Below are 21,796 nucleotides of genomic sequence, written 5' to 3'. Positions count from 1 at the left end.
TGATTTGAGAGAAACCTTTGATAATCTCCGGGTTTACAAGATGATGCTTAACCCGGCCAAGTGTGTTTTTGGTGTTCCTGCAGGCAAACTCTTGGGTTTTTTAGTTTCTGACAGAGGCATTGAAGCTAACCCGGAGAAGATCAAGGCCATCACCTCCCTGGCTAAGCCGGCGTGTATAAATGATGTTCAGCGCTTGGCGGGTCGCATCGCTGCTTTAAGCCGGTTTATAAGCCGTTTGGGTGAGAAGGCCATGCCATTATATCAGTTGATGAAGAAATCTGATAACTTTGTCTGGAATGATGCAGCTAATACTGCCTTTGAGGATTTGAAGAAGCAGCTGGCAGAGCCCCCAGTCCTTGCTGCTCCGGTTGATAAGGAGCCCTTATTGCTGTATGTGGCTGCTAACACGCGAGCCGTCAGTGTGGCCGTGGTGGTGGAGCGCAAGGAAGAGGGTAAGGAGCATCCGGTTCAGCGGCCGGTTTATTATGTCAGCGAAGTGCTCATTGAGTCCAAGCAGCGGTATCCGCATTGGCAGAAGCTTGTTTATGGTGTGTTCATGGCGAGCCGGAAGCTTAAGCATTATTTCCAGGGTCATCCCATCACTGTGGTCAGTTCTGCCCCTCTTGGTGATATCATCCAAAACAGAGAGGCCACAGGGAGAGTGGCTAAGTGGGCTATCGAGCTCGGACCTCATGGTCTCAAATATGTGCCACGCACTGCTGTTAAGTCTCAGGCCTTGGTGGATTTCATCAATGATTGGACAGAGTCACAAGTGCCCGAGCAAAAGCCGGATAACACATATTGGACTATTCACTTCGATGGGTCCAGGCAGTTGGAGGGCTCGGGGGCTGGAGTTGTATTGGCTTCCCCTAAAGGTGACAAGTTTCATTATGTGCTACAATTGATGTTTCCTTGCACTAACAATGCGGCTGAGTACGAGGCCTTGCTCCACGGTCTTCGGATGGCTAAGGAGATGAGCTTGAGCCGGGTAAGGTGTTTCGGTGACTCAGACTTGGTGGCTCAACAAGTATCAGGCAAGTGGGACTCTAAGGACCCTCTCATGGCGGCTTATCGCCGCGAAGTTGATGCCATTGCTGGGCACTTTCAGGGCTACCAAGTAGAGCACATTGATCGCAGGAAGAACGAGGCGGCTGATGCTTTAAGCCGGCTAGGATCCCAGCGAAAGCCGGTGCCGCCTAATACTTTCCTGGATGTCCTGTATAATCCTTCTGTTAAGCTGCCTACAGAGGAAGACTTGGCTGTCCCTGACCCGGAGGCACGACTGGTGGCGGCTCTCCATATCATACCGGACTGGACAATGCCCTATCTGGCTTACATGACCCGGGGCGAGTTGCCTGAGGATGAAACTTTGGCCAGGCAAATAACCCGGCGGGCTAAGTCAATGATTGTTATCAATGGTGAGTTGCATCACCGCAGTGTTACGGGAGCGTTTCAGCGTTGTGTTTCCCCTGAGGAAGGTCAAGAGATCTTGCGTGAGATCCATGAAGGGGATTGTGGCCATCACGCCGGCTCAAAGTCTCTTGTGGCCAAGGCTTTTCGTCATGGTTTTTATTGGTTGACGGCTCATGCTGATGCAGAGGACTTGGTCAGTAAGTGTGATGGCTGCCAAAGGTTCTCGCGACGGGCTCATGTACCGGCTCAAGAGCTGAGGATGATCCCAATTACTTGGCCCTTTGCGGTCTGGGGGCTTGATATGGTTGGGCCTTTCAAAAGATCCAAGGATAAGAAGACCCACCTTTTGGTGGCAGTTGACAAGTTTACCAAGTGGGTTGAAGCGGAGCCAGTTAGCAAGTGTGATGCAGCCACGGCGGTTCAGTTTATGAAAAAGGTGATCTTTCGCTTTGGTTTTCCACACAGCATTATAACTGACAATGGCACCAATTTATCCAAAGGCGCCATGGAGGAGTTTTGTCAACGAGAGCATATCCGACTTGATGTTTCCTCGGTGGCTCATCCTCAATCCAATGGTCAGGCTGAGAGAGCTAATCAGGAAATTCTGAAGGGCATCAAGCCCCGGCTTTTGGTCCCTTTGCAACGGACGCCGGGTTGTTGGGTGGAGGAGTTGCCCTCCGTGCTGTGGAGCATCAACACTACTCCTAACAGGTCTACAGGCTTTACGCCTTTCTTCATGGTTTATGGAGCAGAAGCAGTCCTCCCCAGTGACGTCCGTCATGACTCGCCTCGAGTGGCGGCTTATGTTGAGGCGGACAATGAACAGGCGCGCCAAGATGCTCTTGACTTGTTGGACGAACAGCGTGATGTGGCCGCAGCTCGTTCAGCGATTTATCAACAAGACCTGCGCCGTTATCATAGTCGACGGGTTAAATCCCGGGTCTTCCAGGAAGGCGATCTGGTGCTCCGGCTCATCCAGGATCAAACTGATGCGCACAAGCTATCCCCGCCTTGGGAAGGGCCCTTTGTGGTCAGCAAGAATTTGCACAACGGGTCATATTACCTCATTGATATTCGGGAGCACAAAGATTCACGTAAGTCGGAGGAAGAGACCCGTCGGCCGTGGAACATAGCTCAGCTTCGGCCTTACTACACTTGAGTCACCGGCTCTCATGATGTACATATTTCTCTAAGCCATGTATATATTATAATAAGCAATAAAGCAGGACCTCTGTCCTTTTTCCTCCTCCAAATGTGCACGTGTTGTTTTCATTGCAAGATTACATGATAGCTTGAAGGAGGATCCGGCTTATGATCATCTTCGAATCTAGCCGTAAGTAATAAGGTCACTTGGGGGCTTCCTGTTCAAACATAGGTCGTATTCGAACCAAAGAGAACATAGCTGTCGATACCCATTTGATTGGCAAAGTGCCGAGCTCATTGGGGAGTTTTCTTTGATCATATTTGAATCTTAGTTTAACCCCTTTGGGAACCGACGTGGATCGTATTCGAATCAGCGTCGTTAAACAATTCTTAAAGTCATTTGGGGGCTTCCTGTTCAAACATGGGTCGTATTCGAACCAAAGAGAACATAGCTGTCGATACCCTCTTGATTGGCATCGCCACACCCACTGGGGGCTATATGATCGCATTCGAATCTTAGCATAACCCCTTTGGGCCGGGTCTCTGGTCGTATTCGAACCGGAAGCCCCTAAGTTCTTCTGCTTCATAGTAAGTTTTCTTCTGATCATTTCAAAGTGTGTACGGCCGGGTCTCACTTTGCCGGTTTAACTTGGATTTACAGTATTAGTTGAACACAATGGGTGTCATTAAGACAAGTAAATCGGAATTAAGGTACCAACCTTCTTACCCGGGTTATTTAAACCGGAAGTATGCTTGCAGGCCGCTAAGTGTGTTATTACGGCTGTATTAAGGATATAATTGAGGACCAGTCTTTTTCGATTCATATTCCGGGTTATATATCTAAACATATGATTCTCAGGGCGGTAAGCCGCCTGGAGACTTGCGATTCGTCTTTCTATGCAGGATAGTTAAAGACAATTATTTGAGACTAAGGCGAATGAATGACCCGGAGAAATATAAGGGAGACAACTTCAATAAAACTTCAAGCATTCAGGGCATGCGCGATGGCACGGCAAAGATAAAGTGTTGGTCCTACTCTATTACAAGACTCATCGAGTCCAAAAGGGTGGAGCATTGTTTTATAAGCCGTCTGCAGAAGTTAAGACGCTTGCTGGGTTGAAGTCTCCGGCTCGTCTCTTTCTTCTCCTCCGGCTGTTCCCAAGGTCTGGAAAGTCGACGACTTCCAGTCGATGCCGCTCAGCGCTTCGAATTGGGCTTCCTCGTCAATTAACCCGGCCGGGTCAATCTCCGGGGCGAAGGTGTGCTGACGAGCCGGCGGAATTAAACTCAGGGCTTCATAGCGAGGGGTCGGGATCCTCTGATTCTCCGCATTGTAACCCGGCTGGTACTTAGTCAGATCTGTGTCGTTCCCGATAAGGGTGGCCACCGGGCGCACGACCTTCACGCAGGCGGCAAAGTCTCTTTGGTCGAAGGCCGTGCCGTCTTCCTTCAGACTTGGATAGCCGAGGGCGATGTCCGCCGGGTCTAACTCGGGGAGGAAAGCCTTGGCCCGGCTCAGCGCGGCGATCGCTCCGGCTCTTGCAGAGGCCCGTCGCAGCTCTTGGATACGTTGAGGCAGAACGGCGAGCCGGCGAAGCACTTCCGCCAGATGAGTCGGCACCTCGTTAGATAGGGCCACCACAGCTAAGGCACGCTGTGACCCGGTGTAGAGTTGCTCCACCAGGGTATACACGGCCTTTAGCTTGGTTACCACACTCTGGTTGAGGTTGGCGCTTCTGGGACCTGTTTAACAGAATCATATAAGCCGCCGACAAGGATGAACTATGAGATATAAAGATTCTACAACTTGATGAAAGCCGGTGAGATGACTTACCGAAGATTGCGGCCACCATCTGGGACACTTGGCGCTTTAAGCCGGAGAGTTCGGCCGTCTTCTCTGACAGGGCCTTCTCCGCCTGTTCGGCCCGGTTCACCAGCGCGGCCTTCTCTTCGGCCCAGGCTTTCCGTTCAGCGTCAAACTCCGTCTTCAGCTTCTCTTGCGCGGCGATGCTGGACACAAATTTGGCATTTGCCTTCCGGGTCTCCATCTCTTGCATCTTCAGCCGGTTCTTGAGATCAGCGAGGTCAGCTTCCAGCTTCTTGCCAGCAGCCTGCATAAATTTCCGGGTTATGGCGTGAACAGTTACTATACAAATGTAAAGTCCCAAGCGTTTTCCAAGCAAAGACACTTGGCACTTGGGGGCTAATGCATATTGAACGTTTCTATCTACAAATTGCCGGTTCAATTGGGTAAGCCGGAACCTAAGTCTACAACATATTCAATCATAAGTCGTCGACTTGGGGGCTAGCATGGTAAAGGTAACTATGCAGTAAGTAAGAGGACAGAAGAATAATACCTCAGATTTCTGCTGGATCTGGGTCACCATGGCAATCTCTGCGTCCCGGCTCTTGTGCACTTGGCTGACGAAGCTGGAGACGATCTCTCCAATGTTCAAATTGGAGTAGTCAGTGAGGTCCAGGTTAACCCGGCGGGACTCTAGCAGCTCCCCTTTGGCGGAGCACTTGGCCAGCGCGGTAGGTCTCCCCGGCTCAACAAACTCCGTCCGGGTAATTACCACGTCCGGGTCATCTACTGGTTGAGCCGAGCTGGAGGCCTCCGGGTTAACAGAAGCTTCTGTTGCGGGCTTGTTGGTTGGGGCAGCAGCCTCAGGAGCAGAGGCAGCCGGCGGTTCTTGAGCGGCTGCCTCCGGCTCAGGCAAGTCCGGCTCATCGACCGGCTTGGATTTCTTCGCCCTCTTGGTGAGCTTGGCCTGGGCACTGGAAGGACAGAAAGGTTAAGCACAATGGTGTAAGTAAAGACAAAAGTACAATATGAGATGGTTATCATTACCCGGGCACGGTCTTGAAAGCCGGCAGGCTTGACTGCATAGAGTCGCCAGAAGAGGGGGAAGTTTCCTGGTAATTTGAGTCAGAAGAGTTGAGCGGTTGACGTATAACACCTGCCAAAGGATGAAAAGGGTACAATTTTAAGATCACCTCGGTCCGGCGTTTCCTCGATGCGTCAGGTAACCCGGAGGAGAGGTCGGTGCTTTTGTCGGTCCGGGTGTGCCGCCGGCTCTCATGCACCTGTTGCTTCAAAATAAATTGAGGGTCTTGATAAGCTAAAGGATGTGAAAAGCTTACTTTCCGGGTTACCCTTCGGATTTTCAGCCTTGGCAAGGGCTCCGAGTCGGAGGAAAATGTCGTTACCTCTTCAACCACCGGGTTACTTGCTCCGGTGTCGTCCTATTGATGAACAAGTATTGATAAGGCGGACAGAAGTAAACAACAAAGTACAACAAGGACTTACAGGCTCAGGGGTTACCTCTGACTCGGAGCTGTCGCTTAGTTGCATCAGCTCTGAAGCAGTAGGCCTATTTCCTTTTTTGCGAGGGGCGGTTTTCTTGGCGGCTTTCTTCGCCTTTTTGGCCTTCTTCGCCGCCTCATGGTCATATTTGACCTGCCAGAACTTATCATCAGCCTGAAAAATACAATGATGATTTCTTGAAACGATTCAGATGAAAGCTACAGGCAGATAAGATGTTCAGATCAGCGGCTTACCGCTGGGGCTGGGTTGGTCTTGCAGAAGGGGGCTAGGCCGGTCCTTCCGCAGTCTGCCAGGCTCTCGTTCAAGAGAGCCTTGGTCATCTCCTCTGCAACATCTTCAGGAAGATCGTTGCGGCTGTGTCTCTGGGGGTCATCCTTTCGGCCCGTGTACTCACACATTAAGCCGGGGCGGCGGCTCAATGGGATCACCCGCCACGAGATCCAGACCCGGACCAGATCGATTCCGTTCAGACCATTGCCCAGGAGAGCTTTGATCTTGTTGATGGTGGGGAGCAGAGGTTGGCGCTCTGCTTGAGTCAGCTTGTCTGACAGTGGGTGAGTCGGCTCCAGACGCGAGGGGCGAAAGCCGGGCAACGGACTCTCATCAGCCGGCGACGTGTCTTGGCAGTAAAACCACGTCAGATTCCAGTCTTTGGGGTGGCTCGGCGGCTCTGCGTAAGGAAAAAGGCAGTCCCTGCGCCGCTGGATGGAGATGCCACCTAGCTCCAAACTTGGCCCGTTGGCGCACTCGTTCTGGCGGTTTAAATAGAAAAGCTCTCTGAAGAGCAGCAGACTGGGTTCTTCTCCAAGGTAAACCTCGCAGAACACTTGGAAATTGCAGATATTGGACACTGAGTTGGGTCCTATGTCCTGAGGCCGCAGATCGAAGAAATTCAGAACGTCTCTGAAAAACTTTGAGCCGGGCGGTGCGAAGCCCCGGCTCATGTGATCCGCAAAAATGACCACCTCTCCGTCCTTTGGCTGTGGTCTCTCCTCTGACGGGTCAGGGGCACGGTAGGACATGACATCCTTCTTGGGCAGGTGGCCTGACTTGACAAAATCCGCTAAGGTCTCATTGGTGACGTTGGACCTCATCCAATTGCAAGTGATGGAGGCCTTAGGAGCTTTGGGAGGCATGGTGAAAGTCGGCAGCCTATGATAAAAGGAAACGTCCGGTTTAAGTATAAGCCGGAGGAAAGTTATAGTTCAGTGTTAAGTGGCGGCTTACGGAGGGGCCTAATGATATATATCTGAGTACGTTGAGTTATCTAAGCCGCAGAAAAGATGTCAAGGGTAATTCAATTTTTCTATGGCCTTATCACAGATGAGCCGGAAAGCTCTATGGCGCATGGTTTCCTTTGAGTCGGAAGATTCTAAGGGGTGTGGTTTCTTTAAGCCGGAAATATAAACCGTCATGACTCAAGGAGTGCAGTTTTTTACTAAGTGTGGTGAAAACAGGTTTCACACTTTGCGGTAAATATTTTGGATCAAAATGGTCGGGTAAAAAGAAAATTTCTAGACCTAAAAGCAGACGCAGGGGAGTTCTTGAGCTCGAATGAGGCCTTTATGCAGTGAAGGAGGGGTCTACTTGCGTGTGAAATGGATGCTAAAACATCTACCGCAGTGGTTTTATACAAGGCTAAGATCAAACAGGGGCAGTAACATTGAGAACTACCGGAGCTTGTGGGCGACGGCGACGAACACGGACGAACACGGATGAACCCTACGGCAGATCTGTTCTACGGGGTAGTGAGGACTTACCGGTGCTGAAGAGGTGCGGGGGTCGCCGCTGTTTGTCTGGACCGAGTCAGGGTGATGCAGCGGCCAAGGTTGACGAAGACCGGGGGCGCGGCGGTGGAGTTCGAGCTCGAGCAGAGGAACAGTAGCGCGAGGAGGAAGAAGAGTGGCTGAAGGCCCGTCGGGCCGGCCTATTTATAAGGGCGAGCTCATAAGTGGGCGCGAGAATCAAGGAGACCACGGCGTGGTTATCTCCCCACGAAACGCCTCGATTTCCGGGATGACAGTAAAGATAAGATCCGTTGCGAATCTGGCGGAGTAAAAAACGGGCTTAATGGAAGATGACGTCACGGCGGATTACCCGGAGTCCAGAGGATGACGTCACGCCGGGTTATGGCCTTCACACAACTGTAAGCCAGAGATTTTCTGTCGAAAGGATCGAAGATTGACATGAGCCGGCTCAAATCAATCTGGGGCCTAATGTTGAGGATATAGACCTTAGAGTCACCCGCCAGGAGGGGCCGGGTTACTCATATGGTCATTACCAGAAGCCCGGCGCCAAGCTTGAAGACGGTGGGCCAAAGATGGGCTTAAGACCCGGATATGGCTTAAGGCCCGTAGTTACAATCATTATCATGGTAGAACTTGTAGTGTAAGGCAAGAATAGTTGAGAGTCCGAGCCGGACACTCTTATGAGCCGGCCGGGACTCTGAGAGCTGCTGGGCGTCAGCCTCCTTATATAAAGGGACGACCCGGCAGCGGTTTAGGGACAAGCAAGATCTCATCGAGAACCAGGCATAGCGGTCTCGCTCCCTGGTCATCGAAACCCTAATCAATACCACCTCAAACTGGACGTAGGCTTTTACCTTCACCGTAAGGGGCTGAACCAGTATAAACCCTCGTGTTCCTTGTCCCACTTAACCCCTTCAAGCTTCCTAGTTGCGATGGCTCCACGACTAAGTCCTAGTTCGAGGACATCTGCCGTGGCAATTCCACGACACGTAGGGTCCGCACGCTTAACGTTACGATGACAGTTTTATTGAGTTTTGATGTACCGAAGGAGTTTGGAGTCCCGGATGAGATCGGGGACATGACGAGGAGTCTCGAAATGGACGAGGCGTAAAAATTGATATATTGGACGACTATATTCGGACTTCGGAAAGGTTCCGAGTGATTCGGGTATTTTTCGGAGTACCGGAGAGTTACGGGAATTTGTATTGGGCCTTAATGGGCCATACGGGAAAGGAGAGAAAGGCCTCAAAAGGTGGCCGCACCCCTCCCCATGGTCTGGTCCGAATTGGACTAGGGAAGGGGGGCGCCCCCTTCCTTCTTTCTCCTTCCCCCTTCCCTTCTCCTACTCCCACAAGGAAAGGAGGAGTCCTACTCCCGGTGGGAGTAGGACTCCCCCCTTTGGTGCGCCTCTCCCCTTGGCCGGCTGCCTCTCCCTTGCTCCTTTATATACGGGGGTAGGGGGGCACCCCATAAACACACAATTGAGATATACGATATTTTAGCCGTGTGTGGTGCCCCCTCCACCATATTACACCTCGATAATACCGTTGCGGAGCTTAGGCGAAGCCCTGCGTCGGTGGAACATCATCATCTTCACCACGCCGTCGTGCTGACGAAACTCTCCCTCAACACTCGGCTGGATCGGAGTTCGAGGGACGTCATCGAGCTGAACGTGTGTAGAACTCGGAGGTGCCGTGCGTTCAGTACTTGATCGGTCGGATCGTGAAGACGTACGACTACATCAACCGCGTTGTGATAACGCTTCCGCTGTCGGTCTACGAGGGTACGTGGACAACACTCTCCCCTCTTGTTGCTATGCAGCACCATGATCTTGCGTGTGCGTAGGAATTTTTTTTTTAAATTACTACGTTCCCTAACATATAGCGTATGCCCGTGATCACCTCCCGAAGTGATCGCGGCCCAGTAGTATAGCATGGCAGACGGACAAGAGTGTAGGGCCACTGATGGGATACTAGCATCCTATACTAAGCATTTAGGATTGCTGGTAAGGGTAACAACTTTAGCAACAATGACAGGCTATGCAGCAGAATAGGATTAACCCAAAGCAGTAACATGCTACACTACTCTAATGCAAGCAGTAGAGAGAAGGAATAGGCGATATCTGGTGATCACGGGGGGCTTGCCTGGTTGCTCTGGCAAGAGAAGGGTCGTCGTCGATGTAGCCGATCACACTGGTACCGGCAGCGGTCTCGGGGTCTACCGGAAAGAAGTAACGGAGGGGGAGCACAATAAATAACAGAGCAATCAAAGCATAACATGGCAATACGCGGTGCTAGGGGTGACCTAACGCAGTACTAGGCGATACTGGCGAAGGGGGGAAACATCCGGGAAAGTATCCCCGGTGTTTCGCGTTTTCGGACAGATGAACCGGAGGGGGAAAGTTGCGTGTTTGCTATGCTAGGAATGTGTGGCGGACGAACGGGCTGCGTAGCCAGATTCGTCTCGTCGTTCTGAGCAACTTTGATGTACAAAGTATTTTCATCCGAGCTACGGATTATTTTATATTAATTTTTAAAGTTTTAAATTCATTTTTAGAATTAACGGAATTAATTTAATTAGAAAATACAAATTATGACGTCAGCAGACAAACAGTCAGTTGACTAAGTCAAACTGACAAGTGGGTCCCGGTTATCATAGATTGTTAACTAATTAACAGATTAATTAGATTAGTTAGCAGGTTAATTAGGTTTAATTAGTTAACTAACAAAATTAATTAATTTAATTAATTACTTAAATAATTTAATTATTGTTTTTCTTTCACTTTTTTTAACGTTCTCAGGGGCGGGGCCCCACTGGTCATTGACCCAGAGGGGGGCCTTAACAGGCGCCGGGTGCGGGGCGTATCCCGAGCGGGCTCACGCCCAGGGGCGCGCGGGGCGGGCGAACCCGGCAGGGCGCTGGAGCAGGGTGAGACCGGTGGCCTGAGGCCGGCGGTGAGGGGCTGGGCGCGGCCTAAACAGGACGGGGAGGCAGCGGGTAGAGGGAGCATGAGCGGCGCCGGGATAGCACTCGGCGGCGGTAGCGCAGCAGAGTAGAAGCAATAGCAGTGGCGAGGCGGTGCGGTGGTTGGCCTGGACGGGGACGCGGGGCGGCGCTGCGTGCGCGTCACGTACGCGGGGCGGCGATGGGCAGCGACAGGGAACGGCGCAGCAGCAGTGCACGGCGGAGCGGTTCAGCGCGGGGACGGCTAGTGCGGTGCACGCGCGCTGGAGCCAGGAGGGGATGGTGACCGCGGCGGGGACAGCACGGGCGTGTGGCCACGCACGGGCGACGTGTGTGGGCGAGGAATGTAGCGAGGGGTAGGAGCTCACCCCCGATGCAGGGGTACGGGCGGCGAGGGTTGGCGGAGTCCGTCGAGGGGGAGGTCGAGGACGCGGTTCCAGCGAACGGCGACGACGAGGCAGCGACGGTGAGCGCCGGCGGAGGCTCCGGATGATGGCGGGGGCGACCGCGTGGGGGGGCGGGGCATGCGCCCGATCCAGATCGGATCGAGGAAGGGGGTGGCGACGAGGGGGGAGTGGGAGACGGTGTGGGTTAGGGTTTCGTTGCCCGGGGGATAAGGGAGTGCGAGGGGGGGCGGCTGGGCCTTTGCCAAGTTGGGCTGGCCAGCTGGGCCACTGTTGGCCTGGTGGGGGGGAGGTTCTGGTTTTCTTTTGTTTTACTTTATTTCTTTGTTTAGTCTTTTCCCTTTTCTTATTTTTCTTTTCTGTTTTAATTTCATTTCCCAAATTGTTTTAGTTTTGTAAAAAATTCAAATAGTACCTACAATAATATCATTAATTATACCACTGCCACAACAACTTTGGCACCTAGCTAAAACAGTTTAGTATTTTATAAAATATAATAGGAGGATAATTAATTGTTTTTGTTGTTGTTTTAATCACTTTAGGGTATTTAATTATTTTATAAAGATGTTGTTTCTCCACCAATATTATCCATGATTTATTTGTCACATTAAGAACACTTTAGTTTTGACTTTTGAAAACTTTAATTGTTTTACTTGATTTCAAATTTGAACTTGAGTCGGTTTTGAACTAACGCGAGATTAACAATAGTAACCGTGGTGACGTGGCAACATTAACGTGGGATTACTGTAGCCTAATTATCCGGGCGTCACATAAGGTGCGCTAGGTCGGTGCCATGCACTCAGTATTGCCGTGGAGTTGGATGGACTCATTTATCTTTGATGCTTCCGCAGTTATCTTATTTAGATGGCCTTCAGCCATATTATTGTAATAAGTACTCTTTTGAGACACTATATGTAATAAGTGTGTGATTGAACTCTGTTATAAATCCTCGAGTATTGTGTGTGTCAGCAATACCAATCCAGGGATGACACTTAAGCACAGAGACTATGGTCCATTGGGATCAGGTCGCTACACACATCAACTAGGCGTATCAACGGGCTATTGAGATGCCCATCAATAGATATTAATGTGAGTGAGTAGGGATTGCCATGCAACGGATGCACTAGAGCTGTAAGTTTATGAAAGCTCAAAAAGAAAACTAAGTGGGTGTGCATCCAACTTGCTTGCTCATGAAGACCTAGGGAAATTTGAGGAAGCCCTTCGTTGGAATATACAAGCCAAGTTCTATAATGAAAATTTCCCACTAGTATATGAAAGTGACAACATAGGAGACTCTCTATCATGAAGATCATGGTGCTACTTTGAAGCACAAGTGTGGTAAAAGGATAGTAACATTGCCCCTTCACTCTTTTTCTCTCATTTTTTCTTTCTTTTTTTGGGGCCTTCTCTTTTTTTGGCCTTTTTTTAATTTTCTCACATGGGACAATTCGCTAATAATGAAGATCATCACACTTTTATTTACTTACAACTAAAAAATTACAACTCAATACTAGAACAAAATATGACTCTATATGAATGCCTCCGGCGGTGTACCGGGATGTGCAATGAATCAAGAGTGACATCTATGAAAGAATTATGAACGGTGGCTTTGCCACAAATACGATGTCAACTACATGATCATGCAAAGCAATATGACAATGATGATGTGTGTCATAATAAACGGAACGGTGGAAAGTTGCATGGCAATATATCTCGGAATGGCTATGGAAATGCCATAATAGGTAGGTATGGTGGCTGTTTTGAGGAAGATATAAGGAGGCTTATGTGTGATAGAGCGTATCGTATCACGGGGTTTGGATGCACCGGCGAAGTTTGCACCAACTCTCAAGGTGAGAAGGTACATGGTGGCTGTTTTGAGGAAGGTACATGGTGGGTTTATGGTACCGGCGAAAGTTGTGCGGTACTAGAGAGGCTAGCAATGATGGAGGGGTGAGAGTGCGTATAATCCATGGACTCAACATTAGTCATAAAGAACTCACATACTTATCGCAAAAATCTATTAATCATCGAAACAAAGTACTACGCGCATGCTCCTAGGGGGATAGATTGGTATGAAAAGACCATCGCTCATCCCCGACCGCCACTCATAAGGAAGATAATCAAAAAAATCTCATGCTCCAACTTCGTTACATAACAATTCACCGTACGTGCATGCTACGGGACTCACAAACCTTAACACAAGTATTTCTCAAATTCACAATTACTCACTAGCATGACTCTAATATCACCATCTTCATATCTCCCAACAATCATAAGGAATCAAACTTCTCATAGTATTCAATGCACTTTATATGAAAGTTTTTATAATTTCCCTCTTGGATGCCTATCATATTAGGATTAAATTTATAACCAAAGTAAATTACCATGTTGTTTAAAGACTCTCAAAATAATATAAGTGAATCATGAGAGTTCATCAATTTCTATGAAATAAAACCACCGCCGTGCTCTAAAAAGATATAAGTGAAGCACTAGAGCAAAACTGCCTAGCTCAAAAGATATAAGTGAAGCACATAGAGTATTCTAATAAATCACGATTCATGTGTGTCCCTCTAAAAAGGTGTGTACATCAAGGATGACTGTGGAAAACTAAAAAGCAAAGAATCAAATCATACAAGACGCTCCAAGCAAAACACATATCATGTGGTGAATAAAAATATAGCCTCAAGTAAAGTTACCGATAGACGAAGACGAAAGAGGGGATGCCTTTCGGGGCATCGCCAAGCTTAGGCTCTTGGTTGTCCTTGAATATTACCTTGGGGTGCCTTGGGCATCCCAAAGCTTAGTCTCTTGCCACTCCTTATTCCGTAGTCCATCAAATCCTTACCCAAAACTTGAAAACTTCACAACACAAAACTCAACAGAAAATCTCATCAGCTCCGTTAGTATAAGAAAATAAATCACCACTTTTGTTACTGTTGTGAACTCATTATTTATTTATATTGGTGTAATATCTACTGTATTCTAAATTATCCATGGTTCATACCCCCCGATACTACCCATAGAATCATCAAAATAAGCGAACAACACGTAGAAAACAGAATCTGTCAAAAACAGAACAGTCTGTAGTAATATGGATAGTTAGAATACTTCAGTAACTCCACAAATTCTTCAAAATTAGAACAATAGGGGAAATTTGTATATCAATCTTGTGTAAAAAAATCAGAATTTTATCACGCTTCTGTGATTTTTAAAAATTCTGGGACTGAGCGCAAAAGTTTCTGTTTTCAGCAAGATCAAATCAACTATCACCGTAAGCTATCCCAAAGGTCTTACTTGGCACAAACACTAATTAAAACACAAAAAAATCTAACCAGAGTCTAGATGAATTATTTATTGCAAAACTGCAAGGAAAAATATTGGGTTGTCTCCCAACAAGCGCTTTTCTTTAAAGCCTTTTAGCTAGGCATTATTAATTTTAATTATCCTCACATGAAAGATAGCAATTGAAACACGAAGAGAGCATCATGTAGCATGTGAAAGACAAGTTTAAGTCTAACATACTTCCTATGCATAGGCATTTTGTAAGCAAGCAAATTATCAAGGCAAGCAAAAACTAGCATATGCAAGGAAGAAGAAAGAAACAATAGCAATCTCAACATAACGAGAGGTAATTTAGTGACATGAAAATTTCTACAACCATATTTTCCTCTCTCATAATAATTACATGTAGGATCATACTCAAATTCAACAATATAGCTATCAAAAAACATATTCTTTAGATGATCCACATGCATGCAAAGTTGACACTCTTTCAAAATTGTGGGATTAACATTAACTAAAGTCATGACCTCTCCAAACCCACTTTTATCAAAAACTTCATAAGATTGAACATTCTCCAAATATGTGGGATCTAAAGTTGACACTCTTCCAAACCCACTTTCAATATTATTGCAAACATTATTATCAATCTCATATTCATCATGGGGCTTAAATAAATTTTCAAGATCATAAGAAGAATCACCCCAATCATGATCATTGCAACAAGTAGTAGACATAGAAAAATTAGCATCCCCAAGCTTAGGTTTTGCATATCATTAACACAATTGACATTAATGGAATTTATAATAATATCATTGCAATCATGCTTTTCATTCAAGGAACTATCAAGTGTGGGTGCAATAGCAATAATTTCATATTTAACATAAGGAACTATAGCAAGTTCATCCCCATAAGCATAATTAATATTGGCATCATGGCCACAAGAATAGCAAGCATCATGTTCATCAAGGGATATTTCGGTCAAATCAAAAAAATCATAACTATCAATATATTCATGCATATCATTATTTTCTTCCAAGCAACGGTCATTCTCTCAATAAATTCTTTGACATAGGCATTGTGAGCATAGTTTTCATAGCAATATTTAAGTATGTCAAAATTTTCAGATTTGTAGAGAGTAATATCATACTTTTCAATCAAAGAAGCAACTTCATGAGCATCCTTAAAAGCAAGAAATTCTTCAATTTTTTTGATATCATAGTAACTATAAACATCCTTTTCATAAGAAGATAAGATTTCATTATCATTAAACAACATAGGCAGGGAAGGTGTTTTTAAGGGTTCTTAGAGCAACAAGTAAAATCATAAATTTCACAAAGATTCCAAGCATAACACAGCAAGGAGTTTATTTGATTCCATAATAGTCTCCCTTTTCAGACAAATGATGATGCACAAAATGAGCATGCTCATCTAAAGATTTTCCCTCAACTAAACTAGTTGGGGTTTCAGCACGGGCACATATAGATCGAAGATGATCCAAGTAGAAAACTTTAAGTGGATCCATATCAATAGATTTTTAGCAAGCAAAGATGCAAGCAAATAGAAGGCACATGGCATCACAAGAAAAGATAGCTAACAAGCAAAAAGGCATACGGAAGAAGGGCGAAGAAAAGGGTGAATCTTTTCGAAAATCGTTTTAGAAATGGGGAAGAGGAAAACGAGAGGCGAATGGCGAATAATGTAATGCAAGAGATGAGAGTTTATGATGGGTACTTGGTATGTCTTGACTTGGCGTAGATCTCCCCGGCAACGGTGCCAGAAATTGGCAAGTTGACAGGAAGCAAATCTTTATTTGGCGTAAATCCCCCGGCAACGGCGCCACAAATTCTTCCTGCTACTTCTTGAGCTTGCGTTGTTTTTTCCCTTGAAGAGGAAAGGATGATGCAGCAAAGTAGAGATAAGTATTTCCCTCAGTTTGAGAACCAAGGTATCAATCCAGTAGGAGACAACGCACAAGTCACCGAATACCTGCACAAACAATCAAACAACTTGCACCCAATGCGATAAAGGGGTTGTCAATCCCTTCATGGTTACTTGAAAGAGTGAGATCTGATAAAGATAGATAAACGATAAAGTAAATATTTTTGGTATTTTTGGTTTATAGATCGGAAAGTAAAAGATTGCAAAATAGTAGTGGAAACTAATATGATAGAAAATAGAAACTTATATGATGGAAAATAGACCCGGGGGCCATAGGTTTCACTAGAGGCTTCTCTCAAGATAGCAAATAATACAGTGGGTGAACAAATTACTGTCGAGCAATTGATAGAAAAGCAAAAGTTATGACGATATCTAAGGCAATGATCATGAATATAGGCATCACGTCCATGCCAAGTAGACTGAAACGATTCTGCATCTACTACTATTACTCCACACATCGACCGCTATCCAGCATGCATCTAGAGTATTAAGTTCATAAAGAACGGAGGAACGCATTAAGCAAGATGACATGATGTAGAGGAATTAACTCAAGCAATATGATGAAAACCCCATATTTTTATCCTCGATGGCAAAAATACAATATGTGCCTTGCTGCCCCTACTATCACTGGGAAAGGACACCGCAAGATTGAACCCAAAGCTAAGCACTTCTCCCATTGCAAGAAAAACCAATCTAGTTGGCCAAACCAAACCGATAGTTCGAAGAGAATTACAAAGATATCAAATCATGCATATAATAATTCAGATAATGTTCAAATAATATTCATAGATAAGCTGATCATAAATGCACAATTCATCGGATCTCGGCAAACACACAGCAAAAAAGTATTACATCAAATAGATCTCCAAGAACATCGAGGAGAACATGGTATTGAGAATCAGAGAGAGAGAGAAGAAGCCATCTAGCTACTAGCTATGGACCCGTAGGTCTGTGGTAAACTACTCACGCTTCATCGGAAGGGTAATAGAGTTGATGTAGAAGCCCTCCGTGATCGAACACCGCTCCGGCAAGGTGCCGGAAAAGGTCCCTAGATGGGATCTCATGGGTAGAGAAGGTTGCGGCGGTGGAAAAGTGTTTTCGTGGATGCCTTGATACGTCTCCAAGGTATCTATAATTTATGAAGTATTCATGCTGTTATTTTATCATTCTTGGATGTTTTACAGTCATTTTATAGCAACTTTATATCATTTTTTGGGACTAACCTATTGACCCAGTGCCCAGTGCCAGTTGATGTTTTTTGCTTGTTTTTTACATCGCAGGAAATCAATACCAAACAGAGTCCAAATGCAACGAAACTCCACGGTGATTTTTTATGGACCAAAAGACACCCATTGGGCCAGAGCAGCACCTGGGGAGTGCCCCGAGGGGGGCACAACCCACCAGGGTGCGCCAGGCCCACCTGGCGCGCCCAGGTGGGTTGTGCCCACCTCGGTGGCCTCCCGTACCCCTTCTTTGCACTATAAATTCCCAAATATTCCGAAACCCATGGGGGTTAACATAGACGAGAAGTTCCGCCGCCGCAAGGTCTCTGTACCCGCAAAAACCAATCTAGACCCCGTTCCGGCACCCTGCCAGAGGGGGTAATCATCTCCAGTGGCCATCTTCATCATCCCGGCGGCCACCACGATGAGGAGGGAGTAGTCCACCCTCGGGGTTGAGGGTTTGTACCAGTAGCTATGTGTTTAATCTCTCTCTCTCTCGTGATCTATATCATGGGCTTTGGTAATATAGTCAGACCATATGATGTTTCTACCCTCTATACTCTTGATATGATGAATTGAATCTTTACCCTTTGAAGTTTTGTCTTGTCGGATTGAATATTCAGAGATGAGAACACATGATGTTTTTCTTGCAATATGAATACTTGAGGTGACAAATGGGGTATCATATTGATTCACTTGATATGTGTTATGGCATTCAACTCGCGGATTCCCGCAGTGATATTGGGGTAATCTATGCATAGGAGTTGATGCACGTTTTTATTATCTTTTCCGATAGAAACTTTGGGTTCTCCTTGTAGTTCTTTGTGTGGATTGGGTATTATGAATATGAATTTGCTTTGGTGTTATTCTAGTACGAACTTTTGATTAGATCGATTGGGAAGAATAGCTTGCGTTATTCTAGTACGAACTCTAGGATAGATTGATCGGAAAGAATATCTTTGAGGTGGTCTCTTACCCTACAAACAATTCCTATCTTTTGTGCTCCGCTAATAGGAACTCGGGAGTGATTCTTCATTACACTTTGAGGGATAATCATATGATCCAACTATGTTAGCACTGTTGGGAGATTGCACTAGCGAAAGTACGGACCCTGGGCCTCATTTTTAAGCATTGCAATGCCGTTTTTGTGCATGTTTACTAATTGCTACCTTACTGTTTTTATTTATTCAGATTATAAATATATATTTTTATCATCCATATTACACTTTTATCACCATCTCTTCGCCGAACTAGTGCACCTATACAATTTGCCATTGTATTCGGTGTGTTGGGGACACAAGAGATTTCTTGTATTTGGTTGCAGGATCGTTTGAGAGAGACCATCTTCATCCTACACCGCTCACGATTGATAAACCTTAGGTCATCTACTTGAGAGAAAATTTCTACTGTCCTACAAAACTCTGCGCTTGGAGGCCCAACACGTGTCTACAAGAATAAAGTTGCGTAGTAGACATCATGCCGCTGGTGGTTTGGGGATATATGGGAATATATAGGCGAAAGAATTAGGTCAGGAGGTGCACGAGGGGCCCACAAGGGTGGGGGCGTGCCCTACCCCCCCTGGGCGTGCCCTCCGTCCTTGTGGCCGCCTTGTGGATCCTCCGACTTCATCTCCAAGTCTCCTGGTTGTCTTCTGGTCCAAGAAAAATCATCATGAAGGTTTTATTCCGTTTGGTATTCCTTTTCTGTGAAACTCAAAAACAGGGGAAAAACATGAACTGGCTCTGGGCTCTAGGTTAATAGGTTAGCCCCAAAAATAATATAAAATAGCATATTAATGCATATAAAACATCAAAAAACAAATAATATAATAGCATGGAACAATCAAAAATTATTGATACGTTGGAGACATATCACGGTCTGATTGGCTCCGGTTTGAAGGAACCCAGCCAGGTCCAGGGCCTCCCAGTCAGGCCCCAAAGCCTCACAGACAAAACTCCAGAGAAATCTTGTCGTCGTGCAAGAGTGAAGGATGTGGGTCTCCATCTCGGGGACACCATAAAGGGGGCACAACCCATTCCCCGGACCGTGCCTCTTGAGCACATCCGTCCCAGATGGGAGGTGATCCCTCAATTGCAACACAAAAAAATTCATCTTCAAGGGCAAGGGCACCTTCCATAGAGGGAGGTGAGGTCCAGGCAATAGTCGGCCTACGACATAGAGCATGATATCCCAAGCCAATGGAGAAAGGCTCCGAAGATGCAAGACGCAAGGATACGGTGTCCGGATAATCCACAAGCACCGACGTGAGGGCATCCCACATATTAGCCCACCCTACAGTCTCCAGATGCCCAAATGACCGTCATAACAAGATATTCAAGTGGCCATAATGGGCAGCCGTAGATACGAACACCACTGGATCGTCGCAAAATGGCTAACAAAGCTTGGGAACCCCACACATAATGGGCTCCGCCAACCCATGGGTCAAGCCAGAATAGTGGCCCCTCTGCATAATGGAAATCCACCATGAAAAATACACGCTAAGTGTACAAAAGTTGTATTGCTTGCACAATGCATCGTCGTTTGCATCACTATTGAAGAACTTTTCTCACCGTTCGAGTGGTGCTAACGACGGTAGTTTTGTCAAGTTTGAATTGCTTACCATGTGTGCTACGTGGTTAACGACGGTAGTCGATGTTGATGGTTTTTGATGTGTTGTTGATCGCTTCGGTGCGAGTTTGGATGTCTTCTTTTATAATTATTTGACATGTGCAGTCTTGATGTCTTGACTAGCTTTAGCCTTTGACATGATGTCATCCAAGCGTACTTGATATCAATATCCTCTCCTTTCTCGATTTTTTTCGAGGCACAACTAAATGATTAGGGGTTCATGTAGATATTTTTTGTGAAGCTTAGCTCCCTTGCAATTTTAGTGGTCTGATCAATATTTAAACAAAGGAATAAGCTAGCCTTCTCTCAAAACAAGGCTTCTGCCTTGCTTTATAGATAAAGCAACAGCCACGTTTATCCAAAAAGTTCAATACAGAAAAGATAAACATAAACATGTCAGGGGAACAATACAAATATGCCATGATAAAAGAAAAGGAAAACCCTCAAGTGGCGGATAGATCAATGGCTAGGAGGCAGATCAATAATTAGGAGGCAGAGCAATGGCTAGATCAATGGCTAAGGGGCAGAGCAAGATGACGTCCTGCCGTAATCAACTCGTCCTTCAAGTCGCCTAATCGATCTTTGTCCCGTTGACTAGGGAGCGGTGACCCGTGCTGCAAAAACGTTAGAAATTTGAATATAGAGTCAGTGGCCCGTCGCAAGAAGACCTGCTCGACAATCATCTTGTTACCAGTCATTCGAAGGGTCCAGGTCATCGTCCGGAACACTAACTACAAGAAGCATCATGAACACTAAATGGGTATTCGATAAAGCTCTCACGCTAATCAAGCAGGGCCAGACAACATCAAAGATGATACCAAGCTTTGGACTATGGCAGGTAACCTGAAGAACAAGCTTCCAACTGAACTAACTTGTTTCCATTGGGATGGTGTATCAGTCTGCAGGCTTCCAATTCACGAAGACCGAACTAACTTGTTTTCATTGGGATGGTGTGTCAGTCTGCAGGCTTCCAATTCACGAAGACCGAACTAACTTGTTTTCATTGGGATGGTGTGTCAGTCTGCTCTCTGCTCGGCCTAGGCTGTGTCCTTCATGTGGCATTACCTTCCTGAAGGTGTTGCTTTTGGAGAACCTTTCTCGGAGTTCATGTGTTGTCAAATATGGTGCTTGATGATGTTGCTCGCTATTTGTGTGTCGTTCGTTGCGTTGGCTATCTTTATTTTTCCTTTTTTTTTATTTTCCACCCCCTATACATAGCTTCAGTCTTTAACGACTTTGTTTTTTGCTGGCGTAATCAATTGTGTGTGTTGGTGTTGGTTGTGTGCATTCTAGTTGTGCAGAGGTCTAGTGTGTGTTCATTGTGTTTTGTATACTCTTGATGCTTCACTGTGAGAGATAGAAACGTCCTTCATCGGAAAAAAAAGTGGACTTCGTATTTTCTCTTCTATCTATCACTAGACACGCATGGTTTGAAAAAGAAAGTAAGGTTTCATTGTTACAAAAGTTCCAGAAAATCGCTACATTTAGGTGACCGAGTATCATGTGAAGATTTTAAATTTCATGCAAAGTCTGTCATGTACTCCCTCCGTTCCTAAATACTTGTCTTTCTAGGCATTTCAAATGACCATCACATACGGATGTATGTAGACATATTTTAAAGTGTAGATTCACTCATTTTACTCCGTATGTAGTCACTTGTTAAAATGCCTAAAAAGACAAGTATTTAGGAACGGAGGGAGTAGAATAAAAACCAACACACAGTTT

Source organism: Triticum aestivum, chromosome 7D, assembly GCF_018294505.1.
Source record: "Triticum aestivum cultivar Chinese Spring chromosome 7D, IWGSC CS RefSeq v2.1, whole genome shotgun sequence".
Classification (NCBI taxonomy): domain Eukaryota; kingdom Viridiplantae; phylum Streptophyta; class Magnoliopsida; order Poales; family Poaceae; genus Triticum; species Triticum aestivum.
The sequence above is the reverse complement of the archived record's forward strand: the minus strand, read 5'-3'. Positions refer to the sequence as shown.